This window comes from Canis lupus, chromosome 7 (genome assembly GCF_003254725.2).
Source record: "Canis lupus dingo isolate Sandy chromosome 7, ASM325472v2, whole genome shotgun sequence".
NCBI lineage: Eukaryota > Metazoa > Chordata > Mammalia > Carnivora > Canidae > Canis > Canis lupus.
In genome coordinates, this window is record NC_064249.1 from 29,247,599 (window position 1) to 29,255,272 (window position 7,674).

A 7,674-nucleotide genomic window follows, 5' to 3' on the forward strand; every position below is an offset into this window, starting at 1 on the left:
TCTCTATAGAGATATTGTCTTGGTGAGGGCTGCCCCCAGCTGCCAGAACCCTAGGGGATTGGGGAGCGGTCCATGGCAAAGGGGAATTCCAGTGTGTATACTCCAGCAAGAAACTGGGGGCAGCTGGCCTGAAGTCTCTTGGTGCTCTTGTGCCTTTCAGAGCCAGCTTTTACATTCTATTTTTTGTTTTCTTTGTCCCTTGAGGCCTTACCCATCCAAATGCTCTTGTTAACGAAGCCCAGAGTGTGAGTCAGATGGCCACTTTGGCTCCCCAGGGGACTGCCCTCTCTGTTGATGAGAAGCCTATGTGTGAAGGAAATCACAAATTCACTCCCCCTGCTTGGAAAGACTGGCATGGAGACTCAGTGGGCAAACAGATTTGAAGGATATGATTGAACAATCCCTTTTGTTGAGGTTTTTCTCTCCACTCAGCAGAGATGCTTTTAGGCTACTAGAATGGCCTAGAATGCTTACTGATGTAAAAAAAAGAGAAGATTTCACTAGACTCTTTCCTTTAAGGAGAATCTGGATTGTATGTGGTATTCTAAACAGCACTTTGTCTTTATTTTTAGAAAACCTCATTTGGTTATAGTGATTTCCCCTGTAGTGGTCGATATTGACTTTCCTGAGCAGGCAGGTGATTATTTTAATTATGGTTATTTGTTGGCACAGGGAAAGCCTTTTTTTCTTTTTTTAGGAAGTTGGTTTACTTGATGTGATGTTTACATGCTGATATGATGTTGCCCCACTTTGTTTCCTGACATGTAGTATATACAGATTATTGCTATAGATGAGCAGCCCTGCTTCTGCTCCGGGAATAGCTGTTCTTCTGGAAAGGAAAAGGATCTTCTTCCTATAGTGAAGATAGCCAGATAGTGATAATAGCCACAAAGGAGGACATATTATGTATGGCTCCTTGCAAATAATGAAGGTTAATGTTAATGGCTACTTTGCTTCTGATATATTTATTACTCAGAATTACCCAATAAGGTAAGTCCTATTGCATTCCAATCATGCAGATGAGGAAACAGGCTTAGTGAGCTTTAGTAGGCTGCCTAAATCCACAGCTAGTATATAGCTGAACTGAGACTCAAACCCAGATCTAATATGATTCCAAAGCTTGTGCTCCTAATCACTACACTCCCCTACATCTCAAATTAGGGGTTATCTTATCAGAATTTTACTACAGTAGTTCTCAAAGTATGGTCCTTGGGCCAGACTTGTTTACATCACCTCAATATGTGCTAAAGTGCAGTTTTCCAAACTAACTCAAACTATTGAGTCAGAGACCCTCAGGGATCAAGCCTGAGTATTTCTTCTCCAAAGCATTCCAAATGGGGATTATACAACTTCTGTGTTGGAACTTCCAGACAGAGCTCCTACAATCCCACAGGGCACTCACTCTATCTGCTCTGCTTGTTTAACTCCACCAATTATTGGAAAGCTCTTCCTTATATTGGAATACAATTTGCTTCTCTTCATTGTTTACGCATTGGTTTTGGTCCTGCCGTTTGTCTCATTGACAGGATAGCCGAATGTAGCTGATGAAACACACACAACCAAGAGCAGGAGATTCCTAAGGTATTAAAAAGGAACCCTGATGGAACATGGGTAGTTTGAATGCCAGCTTCCTGTTTTGTGCATTTACCAGAGATGCTTTCTTCTTTGTCTCACAAATAAGATAGAAAGGGAACATTTTTGAAAAAGGGAAAAAAAGAAAGGCTGAGGAATCAGGGTTCAAGCGTCTACTGTTTCTTTAGGATGTAGTCTTTCTAGAAGCTCTGGTCCTGGAGATATTCTGTTTCCTCCAAAGTCACAGGTCAGATATAAAATCCCTCCTCATAAGCAAAGTGGACCACTGAAACTTCAGCAAGCTTTCAGAACATGATGGGACTAGGTGGCTTAGAGATGCATAGGTCAGAGTGGCAGGAGAGCTCAGAAGACCAGAGATCAGATGTGATGAATGAATTGTTGAATCTGTGTCCATAGGCCTACAGGCAGGGTTCATGTACCCCTTTCTTAAACTGGCTACCCCAGAAAACAAAGCTACTATACTATTACTGCATTGTGTGCCATCTTGGGGAAGAAGGAGTGAGGGAAAAGGGGTGTGAGCCAGAGGTGGTGGAAAAGTCAAACCAACAATGCATTATTGAGTTGGCTTCTACTAAATACAGCTACTCTCTTGATTCTGCTGGACTGACCCTGCAAAGCTGGGGATATAGGACAGTTATTCTTGAGGGAGAAAAAGAACTTACCACTGGTTTCCATCTGCCATCTGTTAGAGGTCTACCCAGAGAGTCTTAACATCTTCAAATCTGGGTCATGGAAATATGGGCTCCATGTTTGGTCCTACAGTATCCTGTGCCTCACGGTCAACAGGGTGGGAAGCAAGAGGCACTTGGTACAGGCATGAATTAAGGCGCTGTCAGATTTTACCTGCACAAAATCAGAACCCAGGCAGCACTGGTGGCTACACTGGCTCTGGCAAGAATGAGGTAAGACTGGCAGGCCTGAAGTGGCTCAGAAGTTTCTTATCTCACCCCCTTAATGTAATTTTGAAAGAAAAAATATCCTTTTATATGGTAAAGTTGATATCTAAATTTTTTCAACATTAGTCTAAATAATGGCAAAGGATATCATTCCCAGATTATCCTAAATATTGATTGACATTTAAAACAAAATTGGATGCCAATATGATATGATGAACTAAGACTTTCTCCGTTCAGATGGAAAACAACTGAAAAATCTGAATCTAGTTTTTAAAAAATTCACTATGTGAAGGTACAAGAGAGTAAACAGAAGTGTATGGACTCAGTGGGAAGTTCATACTTGCCTGGAGAGGGAAGACTAGATTATACAAACAAGTTCCTGTCTGGGGCTTTTTGCTTGAGGCTAAGAACAGTCTGCATGTGGCAGCAGCACATATGACAAAACTTGCAATTTTTTAGGCCTAGAGAATAAGAAAAACATCAGGAAACTAAATACCAAAGAGAGTGGTGAGAACCACTCTTTTTTAGAAGGGAAAGAACCAGAGGGGACCCCCAAATGCTACATACCCACATCTCTCATTCACTTATGAACTGCATATGAGTAGAACAGACAAGAGTAAAATTTTATTATAAATGTATATCTTGAAACAGATGAAATGATACCTTTTCAATTTGTTTATGTATTTATTCTTGGATGGACATTACTTACTGCCAATGTTAGCTAATATTCCTACTTTTATAGGTATAAATACTGAGAAACTTCATTCACATAAGTAAATGGAACTGAAAGAGGGATTATAGGGGTAGCAGCCAATAACTGTTACTAAGAATGATTCTTAATGACCCATCAACTAATGTTTTCAGTTCTGCACAAAGCAAAGAATTGGAAACCACTTGATTTGTAGATTCTTTTTCCTATATCATTAGAGACACTCACTTTTGTATCACATGTACAAATTTAATATTGTCACATTGTCTGATGTCCTCGGTTTCTTTTCTTTTTTTACATCCTTGGGTAAAACATTGAAGTAAGTTTAGGATGGGCAAGGGTAAGTTTTTCTTTCATTAAATTGGACAAGCCTGATTAGTGGTCAGGGAAAACAGCATGAGCAGCCATGCTCTCACCCATAACAATTAGGAAAGTGTTCAGACAGAAGTTGAGGATCTGGAAATTGATTCTGTTGAAACTATACACTAATATATACTTCCTAGAAACATTTTATGTATGTGAATGCATACTCCAATTTGAAATCTTAGAGAATCAGGGATCCCAAACTATCCACTGGGTAAGGGACCTTGGAGAAAGTTTAGGTTTAAGAATAAGCTTTTTTTTAAATTTTTTATTTATTTTTTACCTGAAAAGGTAAGAAAGAATCTCAGAATTATACCAGCCAACAGAGTAGTGTAAAACAGGGAAAACTTGGACTGGTACAGATTAACACAGTATCCAAAGACCAGCTGACATCAATGAAGTCTTGAATATCCCAAGGTGGAGAAAAAATAGTTTCTCATGTTAGCAGCATAAGGCAATGCATAACTGCACAAAAATGCAAAAAAAAAAGGGGGGGGGGGGACAGAGAAGAACATCAGATTGATTAAAGGAGCAATACCAGCAGCACTTGTAATTAAGGGTAGAAAGGCATTTTTCTTTTTTTTATATGCTGGATTTGAATGAGTGCATTGGAGTCTGAGGAAGCTTGCAGAAGTAGTCTGCTTCTAGAGATACTAGCAATACCAGAAGAAAATCATTGGTTTTAGTGAGGTTTGACAACGGCTTCTATAGAAGGTGAAGCAAGAAGCCATTTAGAACTGAAGTAGTAGTGATGGCACATGACTGAGTTCACTAAGTGATCAAAGAAGAGTTGCTTTTGATGATACTGTTGCAGAGGCAGCATTGTTCATGATAGCCAAAAAGTAGAAATAGATGGAATTTCCATCAACTGATGATGGATACAGGTAGCATAGTTCTTCAATGGAATATTATTTGCAATAAAAAAGGAATGGGGCAGCCTGAGAGGCTCAGTGGTTTAGCACCATCTTCAGCCAAGGGTGTGATCCTGGAGACCTGGGATCAAGTCCCGTGTTGGGCTCCCTGCATGGAGCCTGCTTCTCGCTCTGCCTGTGTCTGTGCCTTTCTGTCTCTTTGTGTCTCATGAATAAATAAACAAAATCTTAAAAAAAAAAAAGGGAATGGAGGGCACCTGGGTGGCTCAGTGGTTGAGCATCTGCCTTTGGCTCAGGTCGTGATCCCAGGGTCCTGGATCCAGTCACACATCAGGTTCCCTGCAGGGAGCCTGCTTCTCTCTCTGCCTATGTCTCTGCCTCTCTCTGTGTGTCTCTCATGAATAAATAAATAAAATATTAAAAAAAACAAAAAAGGAATGGAGTATTGACATATGCCACAACATGGATGAATCCTGAACACATGAGACAAAATGAAAGAAGCCAGACAAAAAGGACCACATATCATATGATTGCATACCTATGAAATGTCCATAAGAGGCAAATTTATAGTGACAGGAAGGATATTAGTGGTTGTCTCACCTGGGAGTTGGGAGAAATGGAATGACTGCTAATGGGTACAGGTTTTCCTAAAATATTCTAAAATTGACTGTGGCGATGATTGCACAACTCTGAATATACTAAAAACTATTGGATTGTACAGTTTAGATAGGCATATTGCATGGTATGTAAGTTATCTCAATAAAGTTATTATTTTTTAAAGTTATGAAAGGAATTTTAAGTGAAGAAAAGAGCTTAGATCTTGGCATAGACGTAGGACAGATAATTGAAAGGAGAAAAAAGCCAGGAGTCAGAGATAGTACCTAGGGAGGAGGGGGGAATGGAAATATGACTCTGTGGGGAGGACAGGGCAGCCAGCCAGCAGCACAAGGGAGTGGGTATTTGGTGGTGGGTGAGGATGCTGGTGGGATGCCCCACAATGGAAAAAGGAGAACTGGTTGAGAGCACTGAGCAGATCCTAAAGCAGAGCTTCTCTATTAGAAGCTTTGCCTCTGGCCAGATTTGTACTTGGGTATGTTTTCCTAAATGAGTGCCCTCAACCCTCAACCCCCATACCCATATCCAGGCAGCTAAGGGCATAATTTTTCTCAGTTCTTTTTAATTCTTGTTAACATGTCTTCTTCCCTAGCTTCTGCATCTTTTCACATAATGTCTTTCTCCTCTTTTTTTTTTTTTTTTTGTGCTTACCAGGTACTTTCTCCTTGGCATAGGCTGCTTCTTGTTATTAAAAAGTCATCTTTGACTTTTATATTTCATTTATTCTTCCCTTGGGTTCTTTGTGACCTTATCTTAAAGCATTATTACATATAAATGTGAAGATTCACTAGTACACTTAAAATGAGGGAAGCCAGTGTACCAAGTGCTACTAAGATGAAAAATTGGATGTGATAAAAATAAGGACAAAGCAATTTAACATTTTATTTTCAAAAATTTTCACAATAAATATTGAACTCTAGAGCCTCCTTAAAAGAACTTTTTGCCTGTATTCTTTTTTATTTTTTACAGTAGTAGGGCACAGATTTATGTCTTAGGGTTTGTTCAAAGAATTTCCTAGCTTTCTACCCAACTAAGACTAAGGCTGGATTTCAAATTCATATATCCGCTCATTCAACCAATGTTTATTGAGCATCTACTATGTGCTAGGCATCTTGCTAGACGCTGATAATATAATGATGAAAGGGAGAGTATGCTCCTGGCCCTCACGCTATCCAGCAGCAGAGATGAATGTTAAGCAAACAGTCACACAAACTTCACAAACAGTTATATAATTAAAATTATGTATTATAGAGATTGAATATAGAGTATTGTTACAGGATTCCTTCTCTCTTGCCCTTCTTCCTACATTTACTTCTGAAAGATGCCCATGAAAAATATTGAAGGGGAGTTTTAAATCACTGAATATTTGAAAAGATATACAATCTAAATCTTTCAAGTAAGTTCTTTAATTAACTCAAGTAGAGGTGACCCTAGTTTAATGAATAATTACTGACTGGTAACAAACAAAAGTTAAAGAAAATCAGTGGCTTTTAATTCAAGTATAACCAATGTAGGGAAAAGTATAGAGATTATTTGTATCTCAATGAATTTTTTTATAAGTTGAATATACCTGCATAACCCGAACCTAAATCAAGAAACAGAATGTTATTAGAACTCCAGAAGCTTCATTCATGCCCACTTTTTCCCACCAAAGTCACTTACAAGGGGACAGTATTTTGGAGCACTGCCTATGTGCCAGGCTCAATGTAAAGTCTTTACACATCCAACGTCGTGAGGAGAGCTTTTATTTTCCTCTCTTGTGTGTGTGTGTTAAATTACTCTCTGGGAATCTAATTGACACCAGTCATTTAATTAGCAAGTCCTTCCTTCCCAGAGAGCCAGAAAAGGATCCTTCAACCCAACATAGGTAGGACTCTTGCCATTCTGTGCGCCTGGAGATTTTCCACAAGTGCAGAAAATTTCCATGATGGAAAGGCTTTGGAGCCCATCAACAGAAGCAGGGAAGTGGCAATTTCTCTGGATGGCTGTATGCCAGGGCTTTTTAATTTGCTGTTCTGCGTCTTCTTCCCTGAGGAGAAAAGTCTATGTGTCTCTCTCCACTCCCCTACACAAAGTCATTCTTAAGCATAACTGAGACTGACTTGCTAATTTATCTGAGTAGTAAAGGCCACTCTAGAGTAAGTGCTTCTTACACAACTGCAATCACTCAAAGCTCTGAAGAAATTCACATCTACTATTGGGGGCATCGTCTCTCTAAATTCTGGGGGCTTGTGGCAGGGGAGGGCAGCACCTCTCTTAGGCACTGGTAAAAGGGAAAACCACCTCTATGATCTCATCCAAGAGATAATAAAAATATCTTTATTCTAAAAACAAATATATGAACAAACAATAAGAAAGCCACCGCTAACTGGTCCAGACAGAGTTCCAAAGTCCCCAAATAATTCACTTCTTTGTGTAAGGCACTGAAATCCCCAGAAACAATATGACTGTCTCCTCTTTGTCAAGATCTCGGGATTTCTGACCAGGTCTTCTATAATACTACGCAGCTGAGCTTCCCCTGGGCCCTCTGTACTGATTATATAGTGATTTGCCTCCATGGTTTGTTCTCTCTGGCGTGATGAATGACTGCGTCATATGTTCTCTCCTTCCTCAAGCTCCAATCCCA